Here is a 12,750-nt window from a genome sequence, read left to right on the forward strand (position 1 = left end):
TTGAAATAAAAAACTTGAGTCCTCTGACTTTGTTCTTTTCAAGATTATTTTGGCTATTTGGAGCCCTTTGCACTTCCATATGAACTTGAAGGATCAGCTTTTCCATTTCTGCAAAAGAGGCTGTTGTAATTTTGAGAGGGATTGCATTGAATCTACAGTTTGCTTTGAGTAGTATTGCCATCTTAACAGTATTGCCTTTCTACTCATGAACATAGGATGTCTTTCCTTTTCTTTCAGCAATGTTTAGTAGTTTTCAGTTTACAAGTCTTTCATCTCTTTGGTTAAATGTATTCCTAAATATTTTGTTCTTCAGATGTTACTGTAAATGGGATTGCTTCTTACTTTCCTTTTGGGATTATTCATTGCAGGTGTACAGAAGCACAGCTAATTTTTGTGTGTTGATCTTGTACTCTGCAACTTTGCTAAATTCATTTATTAGATCTAGTAACTGTCTTGTATGTTCTTTGGAATTTTCTACATTTAGAATCATGCCATTTGTGAATAGAGGTGTTACTTCTTTCTTTCTAATTTGGATGACTTTTGTTTCTTTTTCTTGTCCAATTGCCCAGTACAGTGTTGAATAGCAATAGCGAAAGTGGGCATCCTTGTCTTCTTCCCGATCTTAGGGAGAAAACCTTCAGTCTTTCACCACTGAGTGTGATGTTAGCTGTGGGTATTCGTGAATGCCCTTTATCATGATGAGGAAGTTTCCTTCTATTTCTAGTTTTCTGAGTGATTTATCATGAAAGAGTATTATATTTTGTCATATGCCTTTTTGGGTTGATTGAGATGATCATGTGTTTTTTTTCCCCCCCATTCGTCAATGTGGTGTATTACATTGATTGATTTTTCTCATGTTTAACCAACCCTGCATTTCTGAAATAAATCCCACTTGGTCATGATACATAGTTATTTTGATATGCTGTTGGATTTGTTTGATAATATCATTGAGGGTTTTCGCATATATACTCATAAACAATATTGATTTGTAGTTTTCTTCGCTTTTGATGTCTTTTATCTGGCTTTAGTATTGAGATTATGCTGGCCTTATAGAGTGAGTTAGGAAGTGTTCCATCCTTTTCTAATTTTTTCATGAGCTTGAGAAGAATTGTTGTTAATTCTTTAAATGTTTTGTAGAACTCAGCAGTGAAGCCAACTGGTTCTGAACTTTTCTTCATTGGGAGGCTTTTGTTTACTGTCTTGATCTCTTTACTTGTTATAGGTCTGTTGAGATTTTTTATTCCTGAGTTTAAATAATTTGTGTTTCTAGGAATTGGTCCATTTTATCTAAGCTATATAATTTTTTTGTGTGTGTGTGTTACACGGGCCTCTCACTGTTGTGGCCTCTCCCGTTGCGGAGCACAGGCTCCGGATGCGCAGGCTCAGCAGCCATGGCTCACGGGCCCAGCCGCTCTGCGGCATGTGGGATCTTCCCGGACCAGGGCATGAACTTGTGTCCCCTGCATCGGCAGGCGGACTCTCAACCACTGCGCCACCAGGGAAGCCCCTAAGCTATATAATTTGTTGGAGTAAATTATTCATAGTATTCTCTTACAATCCTCTATATTTCTGTAAAATCATTTATAATATCCCCTTTCATTTCTGATTTTAGTTATTTGTGTCCTCTTTTTTTTATTGTTAGTCTAGCTAAAGATCTGTCAATTTTGTTAACCTTTTCAAAGAACCGGCATTCAGTTTCATTGATTCTATCTATTATTTTCCTATTCTCTGTTATTGATACCACTCTGATTTTTATTACTCCCTTACTTCTGCTAGCTTTGGTTTTACTTTGCTCTTATTTTTCTACTTTCTTAAGGTACAGAGTTAGTTTATTGATTTGAGATCTATTTTTTAAATGTAAATGTTTATAGTTATATATTTCCCTTTGAATACTGCCTTCACTGCATCCCATGAGTTTTGTTTGGTTTTGGTTTTGGTTTTTTACCACCAGCATCCCCTTTAACAAAACATGGAAGATTTTATGACAGGGAAAGTGGGAAGAGTAAAATATGATCACTTTAAAACCACAAAAAGTCTTCTGTACATGTCTAGCACCTGGCAGAGGGCAGAGCAGGCATTGCAGTAGCAGGCCGGAGCCAACCCTTTTTATAGATGATATCATAGTGTCCAGGTCAGTAGAGAAGTTAGACCTTAGGTCCTGAGCCCTTGAGGAAGATGTGTGTGTGTCAGTAGTGCCATAATCACTGCAGGACATGTACTCCACCTGGATGAAGACGCTGAGGGCCTGAGTCAGTGTGATGATGTGGATGTGGTCATTCTCCTTGCACATGGCTTCCACTTCCTGATGGCAGAACTCCTTGACAGTTTTCCCACTTTCCATGAAGTGCTTGAAGAACTTGCTCTTAAACTGCAGGTAGCTGAGGTGAGCAGCCCCAGATAGACCACCAGGTAATCAGAGTTACTCTGGTTTTTGAAGGAGGCCAACAGGTCTGCTACTGGGGTCCACTTCTCTACATGCTCAGTCAAGTTCATGGATATGTTGTGGAAAGCCTCAACAGTGGACCTAGCCCTGGGACACCAGGTCCTCTTTTCTCTTAGCAGGCATATCCTTGAACCACTGCAATTCCTTCCTGTCATCCAGCAGTGCCTCCAAGTAGGAGAATCTGAAAGCTCAATAGAAGCAGTTCCCATCAGGCCTGATCTTGCCAATATACGACTACTTTTCGTGGAGGTTCTTGATCTCATGCTGCTAGACACTGTCATCCTCAGCATACTCTTTGCACAGAACTGAGAGCTCCAGATGCTCAGAGACCAGAGTTCTGCACAGCATTCTCTTGCTGAGCCATGATGGCTTCAGCACAGACAAGACAGTTAACACCTTTGGAGCTGCTGCCCAGATGTTTCTTCTGCTCCATAAGTTTGTGTTCTTTTTAATTAATTCATCTCTAATTATTTTCTAATTGCCTTTGTGATTTCTTATTTGACCCAGTGGTTACTTAAGAGTGTGCTTTCCATATATTGGCGAATTTTCCAGTTTTCTTACAAAACTATAACTTCATTGTGATCAGACAATATATTTTGTATGATTTAAATGTTTTAAAATTTATTGAGGATTGTGTTGTGGCCTATTAATGTGTCTCAGTGTATGTCTCTTTGAGTTTATCCTACGTGGGATTTGTTGAGCTTCATGGCTTTATAGATTCATGTTTTTCATCAAATTTGGGAACTTTTCAGCCAGTATTTCTTCAAATATTTTTTTCTGCCCCTTTCTCTCTCTCATATCCTGCAATCTGGAAATCAGATTCGCCCCCTTTCCCTAGGGTTTGATGATTGTTTTGTTTGCTGAATGCTGTAGTAGTTCATTTGTTTGATGACTTCCCCAAACTGTTTTTGCAAAGGCTTGTTGTGTATTCCTTGTTGTGTGTGGCCACTGTGGTCTTTATACCTTAGCTTATGTTCAGCTAGAAGTTTGACATGGATTTCCTTGAATGCCAGTGCTGAACAAACAACACCTCTCCAAGTATTTTCAGGTTGACTCTATGCCAGGGCACTCCTTCAGCACTCAGGCAGGCTTGCACTGAGTGTGGGGATCCGTCTGAGGTAAAAGCTTAGTGTATTCTCAAGTCTTCTCTGAGCATTCATCATACTCTGGACATGCACATGATTTTCTGTATTTCCCTGCATATATGCCTGCTTTTACATGTTCTGATTTACTAAAGAAACTCTCCTCAGCTTTTGTTCTCAGGCCTTAGGTGGTCTTTTGTATGTTTTGACTATAATCCTTTGCCCCAGGCAACTGAGGTTGGTTAGTTTGGCTTGCGTGTTTTTGAGCAATACCAACTGTTTTTATGGCTTGAGTTTCTAGTTAGATGAAACAGAGGTGAGCACCTTGTACTAATCCTTCAGGTCACACTTGGTGGATAATTTCTACTCTGCTCCCTGCTGAACCAGGGACCAGGGTCCTATGGTGGGAATCTGAATTGCTGCTGCTTTGATATCACCACTATTCTGGGGAGGGGATGGGGCGTGAATGAGTAAAAATGCCATAAAGCTTTCCTACTGTCTCAAAGTTGCCTTTTTTTTTTTAATTCGACGTCCACTTAGTTGCTGTAAACCTTTGACTGTTTTCCAGAGCTCTGATAAAGTTGATTCTAACAATTTCTTCTTGTTTTGCAACGTTTTTTTTTTGGTGGGGAAATGAGAGCTCTGCCATTTTGCCAATGTCACTCCCACTCTAAAGTTAACCACTTCATTCTTTTGGAAAGGTTTAAGAGACTCCTACAATTTCAGAACCGGAAGAAGCTTTTGTGATCATGTAGTCTGGTAGTTTGTAACCCTTCTCCCCAGAGCACCAGGGGTTCCATGGCATTCCCTCAGGGACACTCAGAATGTTTGAGGCTCTTTACTGTCACTCTCCTCCATTTTCACCTGTCATTCAGAGTTTGTCACTATTATTATTTTTTTTTAATGGTAAGCTTTCATTTGAATCAAGAATTTTTAGCTTAAAAAATTTTAGAAATCATTGATTTATATCAAGTGCTTAGTTCAGAGCTAGGCAAAGAAGGTTCAGGTTCCTTATTCAAAGTCATCAAGTTTCCAGGCTACTCAGCCAGGTAGCTGGACTAAGACATGTAGGCTTGCTTGGCAGGATAATAACTTGGTGGCTTTGTTCCACAGTTAACTAGGGTAAAAGCACTGTGTTATGTAGGGGAAGGCAGGAGAAGGAGATTATTGTGGCATTTCTCAATCCTTTTCTAACATCCTGAACAATCTAGTTTTTGCTCCAAACGTGCATTCTCTGTCAGCACAGGTAGGTCTACAGTTGACCAGATTTGAATCTTCTTGGAGGGTAGCTTGTCAACTATCTATTGTGACTGTAGAATGCCTGCCTCACTTCCTTCACCGTCATCCCAGGGGTTAGCAAAGTATTTTTTCTTACCACATATATTTCTCTCCCCTAGAGGAGATATAGAAAATAAAATTTTCTCCATCTTGTTACATTTTCTGTTCCACTTATCTACGGCCACTAGCTCTGAATACGTAAGAATATTACATGGTGGTAGTGAAACTCTTTTCTGTTGTTCACTGTTTTTGAGCAATAGAAGGGAGATTAAGTGATTACTGAACAAGACATTGGTACCCAGGAAGAACATGGGACACCACACATGATATCAAGGTAGACCTAAAGAGAGACTTTCTAAGGGTGGAGAATTTTCTGCTGAGAGAAAACAGCAGTCTTTGTTGGATGAATTTCACCTCAGTTCTTAGCAAGCGAGTTGATCTGCTTTACTTAACCTCTCGCAGTCTCTCAGAGCCCTAAGATTCCATCTTTTGTAGTACAGGTAATTAAATAATTTCTGATTCTGCATATGTTCTGAATGATGAATGTTATTTTCTTTGCTACAATTATATATATTTATATATGTAAATATATAATATTTATGCATATATATACACACATATTTTTATTAGTTGATTGTATAAAAGTATGAAAACATGGTACTATCATATCACCCAGAAGTTTGTAGGAGCAGCAGTTTTCAATCCATGTAATGTTATATCTAAATAGAAACAATGGCCTCGGAGGTTTTCTTGCTGGCTGGTATATTGACATGATTGTGATGCCTCCAGCTGGCTTTTTCACACTGACAATTACACGCATGCCCCATGATACTTGATGCTCACAGAGCATAAAGAGGAAGGAAAACAGTGATCTTAGGTCTGTGAGGGAAGGCTATAACCACGGACAAAGTAAGCAAACGGAAACCCAGCTAATTGAAAGGGAGGGTAGTTAAAATTTAGCAGTGTTGAATTGGGAATAGCATCCGTGTCAAAGGGAACTTGAATTTAGCTGGGTGATTGAAAAATCACATGGCAAATTATTTCTTCCTCTGAACTTATGGTACCAAAATAAGGCAAAGATTTTTTCGCCCTGTGTCTTAGAAGGGGGTGTTGGGAACAAGTGGATAAAAGCTGTTATTTTCTAACATCAGAAGTAGATTTAATCTTTTTGCATGTTTTAACTGTGACATTATAGGTGTGTAGCTTTCCGGTAACCTGGACATTGGTGGCTTCTGTTTGAAGGTTCTAAGTATTTGACCTCTTTACCACCATGTAACTCCCTCCCCCACCCACAGTAATAATACTTCTGATTTTTAAGGTGAGGAATAATGGGCGTGTATTACATTAATAATAAAAAATGAACAGTGACGTATTAAGGCAAAAAATACTAAAAATCCTCCTTTGCATGCTTCACAGAGATAACTTGGAGTATAGTGGAAAGACCTTGAACTGGGAATTCAGAAAACTTGGATTCAAGTGTGCACTCTGCCACTTACCATGTGATTTTGTCAAGTTAATTTTCTTCTCTTAGCCTTTTTTCTCCCAACCCTAACACCCCCAATTTGCACTATAGAGACAGGATCTACTCCCTGGTTTATTTTGAAATAAGATGTAGGGACCATTTGGGAAAAAATGATATGGATGGTGATGGTCTCAACTACAAACTAATGTTTTCAAAAATTATTATTCTGATATAGTATTTTATATTTTTTTGAAGGTGAAACAAGACCAATAACAAACCATGTTTTTACAAAAAACCAAACATTTAATTACTGTTTTCACCTGAATTGGCAGTGAGGAATATTGGAAAAAGAGCTAAGTAGAAGCCAGAATCAACTGATTGCTGTCAACTAACAGCTTGTGTATGTTGCTTCAGACCCCTGAGTCTTTACTTTTTTATTATTCAAATGCAAATGCTCTATTTCCTAAGTTCCTTTAAAATGTTGGGACTTCGTTTTATCCTCCTTTATCCTATTGCCATTACTCCCAGCCCTCCTTCGCACACATACCTCTCTACCACTTCTTTCTCCTGGCTAACTTTAACAAGGTCTTCATAACTCAGCTCAGATGTTATCTCTTTCAAGAATTCTTTAATTTCTCTTGGCAACAAGAGGCTGGCTTAACTAATAAGTCTCCTCAGTGTTATCTTAACACCTACACCTACCTATATCATTGGACTCTACTATTGGTTATAAGTGTTTATATATCTTTTACCCCAACTACAATCTGAGACTCTTGAAGGTAGGGTCATGTGTTGCTCATTTGGGGACTGGCATTTAGTGGATTTTTAATGAACGTTTCTTTTTTTTTTTTTTGAAGATGTTGAGGGTAGGAGTTTATTAATTAATTTATTTATTTTTGCTGTGTTGGGTCTTCGTTTCTGCGAGGGCTTTCTCTAGTTGTGGCAAGCGGAGGTCACTCTTCGTCGTGGTGCGCGGGCCTCTCTTGTTGCGGAGCACAGGCTCCAGACGCGCAGGCTCAGTAGTTGTGGCTCATGGGCCTAGTTGCTCCGCGGCATGTGGGATCCTCCCAGACCAGGGCTCGAACCCGTGTCCCCGGCATTAGCAGGCAGATTCTCAACCACTGCGCCACCAGGGAAGCCCCATGAATGTTTCTTTAATGAGTGAATAAATTAATGAATGTATAATGTATGAGAAGCTCTTTGAAAAGAATAAAAGACAACGTGGAAATGGTATTTTTCAAATATAACTACAGAATGAAGGAGCATTTGTCTAGTGAAACAGTACTGTATTTGGAAATCAGTTACTGGGCCATCTCTACCAATTTGGTGAGTAACTCCAGGAAAATCACTTAGGCTCTCAGCATTCAACTTCCCATCCAAAATAGGGCAATCTGCATTTCCCATTGCCTGACATTAGGAATGTCATGGAGGCCAAAATTAGAGCAATTACGTGATATCTGCTGATTTTTTTGAAAAAGAAGGTATGCTGTGTGTTCTTGGGGGGGATACATTAACACCTGTTCATAATCAAATTGCTTTATACTCAAGATATTCCTGAAGTTTTCTCTAAACGATTTAAAATTAAATAACATTTTAAATGGACTGAAGGAGATTTGTATTTAAAGCATATTTTTGGTCTATACCAGTTTTATAGAGTACAAAATCCTCTTGAAGGGGAACAATTATTTTTAATTTAGATTTGTAATTTGTATTTGTTTTGTAATTTAGAATTTTCTTGTGATACCAACCTCTTAAAGCAGCACCCTCCTATATTCCTCTGACTGTGTCTCCTCTTCTGTTTAATGAGCCATAATTGACTGGCAGTGGAGAAGAAATATCCACCACTGAACTGCCTTTATTGTCTTTGGGAAGCTGAACTTATGTTCATGAACACAGCCTCTGTCCTGCAAACAATAATTTTCAGAATTGTGAACAGATATTTGTGTCTTTGAGAAATATGTAAAGAAGCATTAAGGTGATGGTTCCAGGAACTTCGGGAAATCTTAAACTAAGACAAAAGGTACATCGCTCAATAATTCCCCAGAGAATTGGAGACTTTCTTTCTTTCTTTCTTTCTTTTTCTTTTTAACTGACCCCAAATGAGTAATTAATCCAGAGTTAGTTTCTCATGTAATTATGATGTTACTTACCCCTACTTTATCAGGACACTTCTTGTCCTCACCTGGGCAAGAATGTAATTTAGGTTTTGCTTACTCTCTGATTAAGAATACAAACTAAATAGTGTTTAGATTTTCCTTGTTATGAAATTAATGTGGAGCTGGGTTCCTTCTTAGGTGTCCCACTATGCTTCTGTATGAAATTCTGTCTCACGGGAGTGTGACACCTATGTCTTAATTGCTTCTTTTTTTGTTGAGTCAACTTGATTGAAGTATGCTGTATGTACAGTAAACTGTACCCATGCAATATCCTTGTAGTCACCACCACAATCAAGGTGCAGGGCATTTCGACCACCTCCAGAAGATCCCTCCTGCGTCTCTGCAGTCATTTCCCACTCCATTCCAGCCCTAGGCAACCATGGATCCGCTTTCCATTACCGTAGATTAGTTTGCATGACTTTCTTCTTGAGCCCACCTTTTTGAGGTTGAGTTCTTTCATGAGGAGATAAACTATATGGTTGGGAGGAAGGAAAAGGCAGAGCTGAGGCATCTATTCCAGTAAATCGCTTCAGATCTGATAAGCACTAAATTTTGTGGAAGCAAGGTTTATCTGAAGTCATAGGCTGGTAGTTACCTTTAGAACGTGGTTAGCCAAGAACAACAAAATTGGAATGAAATTTACATTTGGGCCATTTAATTCAGAGGCATCTAGGAGGAAGTTCAAGTTTTCCAGCCACTTCGCTGAAGTAAGTTTTCCATTCCTCATATGAACTTGGTCCCATGCTTTTAGCCATCACTAAGCTAAATGGGCTATAATATTTATTTTTTACATGTTCATTCAGAAATAAGGTGGTGGTTGTCCTTGGACTGTGTAAACTTACAGGATATAAACACTTATTTTTAGGAGTGCAGAACTTTGCTGTATTTAAATTTTGAAGGTGGTCAAGGTACAGGGCCAAGATTTCTCATCTCCATTTGACCTTTGCATGACAGCTCTAACCACTGGACATTTAACTTTTTATGGCCAAGAGTCAAGTGCTGTTGGTGAAATGTTTGCAAAAGGATTGGCATGAAACTGCCTCACTAGTATTTTATGCTTGTGCTACAGTCCAGAAATATTAAATTTCTTTCTCTAAATATATTTGTGTCCTGGATAGCCTACTGGCAACTATTGTCTTTATTTTTTTCCCCCCAGTTAAATAGCAATTGTTCTGGATGAAGGAATGGCACTGTTTAAAACACTTTCACGCTAAGAGTCTCCTGGTAGGAAGGAAAATAGATTTCCAGTCTTAAGAATCAAATGGCCCTATTCAATGTCAGTCTTATGACTCTCCTCCCCCCATATTAAAATTTCGTTAAATTGGGCTCTAATCTGTTTCGAAGCAAAGTTGAGAAGTTCCTATATCAGGACTGTCCTAGATACAGATATCTTTCCAGCTTATAGAAGTACCTTTTTCTTGCTAATATTTAGTGGAAGAAGTGATATTTAACCTTTGGATGCCAGGGTTTCCTTTATTCTTTTCAAGGAGGTTTAATTAACCCATCTCTTTTTTCATTTACCCTATTGTTTGGAAATTTCTGGGAACATAATTTACTTAAAGCAGTAAGTCATATTTTTGTCCTCTCTCCTCTTTTTTATTCTTCCATAGGCGAGAACTGTAGTATATGCAGATTATTGAGAGAGGAAGAATAATATCTGAAAAGGTGGCTTTCTTAAAAGACACCAGTAGCATTAGTGTCACGTCTGAAGCACCCATTTGTGTCAACTGTAGAGACCTTTCAATGGAAAATTGTGCAGTGCTACCTTTTAAAGTATGAAATGCTAATTTGGGATTTACAGTTTTTGAACTGGAGGGCTGCATTTTGCATGGGATTTTGTTTAATTTCCCAGTGAAAAAAGGCATTTGAAACACAACTGCCTACAGCCAACTGTCAACAAAAATCAACTGTAATAGCACAGAGCCTGTCACTGATGTATGTGGTGATGTGGTAATCTTCTCAATTTAGCTGGATATTTCTCCTTCATACAAAATAGCTGAAAGTCTTGCTAGGCATTTATGAATATCGGGAGGTATTATTAGGCTGATAATGGGGCCAGATTAAGGAAGTGTACACTGGTTCAAAGTGTCCGTTAAAGAGACACAAAATGGGATGGTGCTTGGCCCTCAGTGTAAGGGAATCTTCGCATTTCAGGTTTGCTTAAGATTTGGGCGATAGCAAGCTGAGTTCCATCTGCTGTGAAAGTGGCTTTCTGGGGAAAAAAATAAAGTTGTTATGCTATTTTTCCCCCAGAAATCTGTTATTGTTTATCAAGAGGGTGAAATTAAAAATCTCTAAAAATGGAAGTGAGGAGGGCAAACTAGGGAAATCTCCTGGGGTGAGACTGGTCAGTGTTCTTCTCCCTTAGACATTGAGAGCCAGTGGTTGAGGGCTGGCATCTTTTCCCTCTCAATCATGACTCTCTTAGAGCTGGGAGAAGAGAACTCTTTGGGAGTGTCTGTATTTTAGTAGTGGGACCCCCTTGGGTTCTAAATAACTGGCAAATGCAAGGCAAAAAATAAAGCTGCATATAACCTATTCTTTGGCAAGGCACAAAGTTGGCACTTATTAATAGCTGTCATCAAAACATGGCATTAGTGAAGCTTCTTATATCAAAGGGGAGTTTAGAATCAAATAGCACTTTATGTTATCAGTTACTATTTTTTTAATTTAGTATTTAAGATGAGCCATATTCAGATCTGGCCACACCATTTACTAGCTCCATGGTAGCCCATCTCTCTGTGATTAAGTTTCTTCATCTCAAAATTGGATTAATAACCATGCCTACCTTATGGGGATTTTGTGAGAGTTAAGTTACCTTGTAGATATAAGGAGCTTATAAAACTGTTTGACATATAATAAGCATCATATGATTAGTTATTATTATCATCATCAAGACAAGCAACATATTCACTGTTATCAAGTACTCATGCTAGAAGGGTGAAAAGTAGAATATACTAGCACATATACTACATAACCTATTGTGAAAGGTATATTCATTTTTCTTAATCATTATGTTTTTATATATTGGTGGAAGATAGGAGTGAACCACATTATCTGAGCTACATGTAATATGTTCTAAGATACTTATAAATAGCACCACCATGGCTAATAGGAACTTGACAGTGCCATGACCTGTTTTGTGCACTGCCTTCCCACTGCCCCTTTCTCTGAAGCTCTGCCCTTCTGCAGCTCCTGCTTCCCATATGATCCTGATCTGTTCTCTTCCCTGCTTGTCTTGGCCAATGATGATAGACCAAGGATGGACCTCTGGTGGAGGGGTGTGGCTCCAGAGAGGCATGTCAGTAACATGGTACACCTCTAAAAAAAGCTAGATGGAGCCAATCCAATTCCTTTCTCTGCAGTTCTGCGATTGTGCGCGAGGTACCATTGTTGATTATCAGCAGGTGCCGAAATTCAAAACTATGAGATGGAAGGGAGAGTAGGGTTAGATGTGGCCTTGGCAGTTATGTACAGATTAAAGCTATGATAAAACAGTGGAGCAAAGAGAAAAGCAACCACACCATGAGAGACGAGAATCGCTGAGGCTGCATGTTTTTCTCTGTTTCCTGAGCTCTCACAACTGGCTCTGCAGTTTTTCCAGATCCCATGAGACCTCTTTATTTCCCTACAACAAAATTCCCTTCCTCTCAACTTCCCACTAGTGTGAGAGTGTTTCTGTTCATTGCAACCAATTAGGGCACAGAGGGTCTACGGTTTCTTGTGTGAGTAGGAAGTAAAGTTTTCTGCTAACAAGTAAAAAAAAAAAAAACTGCATGTAGTAGAATTAAAATAAAACTGCAAGTGGTCAGTGAGGGAAATTTTTATTTTCCATATTCGAAGTCTTAGGGATGAAGGGGTGCTAGAAATAAGGGGCTGGACAATTATCTCTAGGTTCTAATGGACTGACGATCTCTGCACATACGGTGATGATTACTTTTTAACGGAGTAGACAGATAATCAACAAGAAAATATAAATTAAGGTGGTAACATGGTAATCATAGACTGAGAGGAGTTTTATGAAGGAAATAAAGAGTAAAATTAGGAGATCCATTGGAGGCTTAGTGAAGTGTATTCCTTGGCATTAAATGATTTTGTTGGGTAACTGCCAGTGATCTCTGAGTAAAAAATTCCCATATGACCTTGATTCATTCTCTTCCTCTGCTTTGGCCAGTGATGAAGGACCAGGGATGGGTCTCTGATGGAAAAGTGTGGCCCAAGACAGGCATAGGTACAGATACAGATATATACTGGATCAACATATACTCCACTCCTAACAAGACATAAAGCTTTTCTTTTATATCAAAGATGATACCAAAACCCATCAAT

The 12,750-nt window shown here is 38.8% G+C and overlaps 1 pseudogene; it reads right to left on the reverse strand.

Moving 5' to 3' along the window:
- Positions 1-2,048: 2,048 nt before the first annotated feature.
- Positions 2,049-2,876, reverse strand: LOC112404829 (ubiquitin thioesterase OTUB1 pseudogene; annotated as a pseudogene).
- Between the last annotated feature and the right edge of the window lie 9,874 nt (positions 2,877-12,750).

Source organism: Neophocaena asiaeorientalis, unplaced genomic scaffold (genome assembly GCF_003031525.2).
Source record: "Neophocaena asiaeorientalis asiaeorientalis breed wild unplaced genomic scaffold, Neophocaena_asiaeorientalis_V1.1 scaffold100, whole genome shotgun sequence".
In the NCBI taxonomy this organism is placed as follows: Eukaryota; Metazoa; Chordata; class Mammalia; order Artiodactyla; family Phocoenidae; genus Neophocaena; species Neophocaena asiaeorientalis.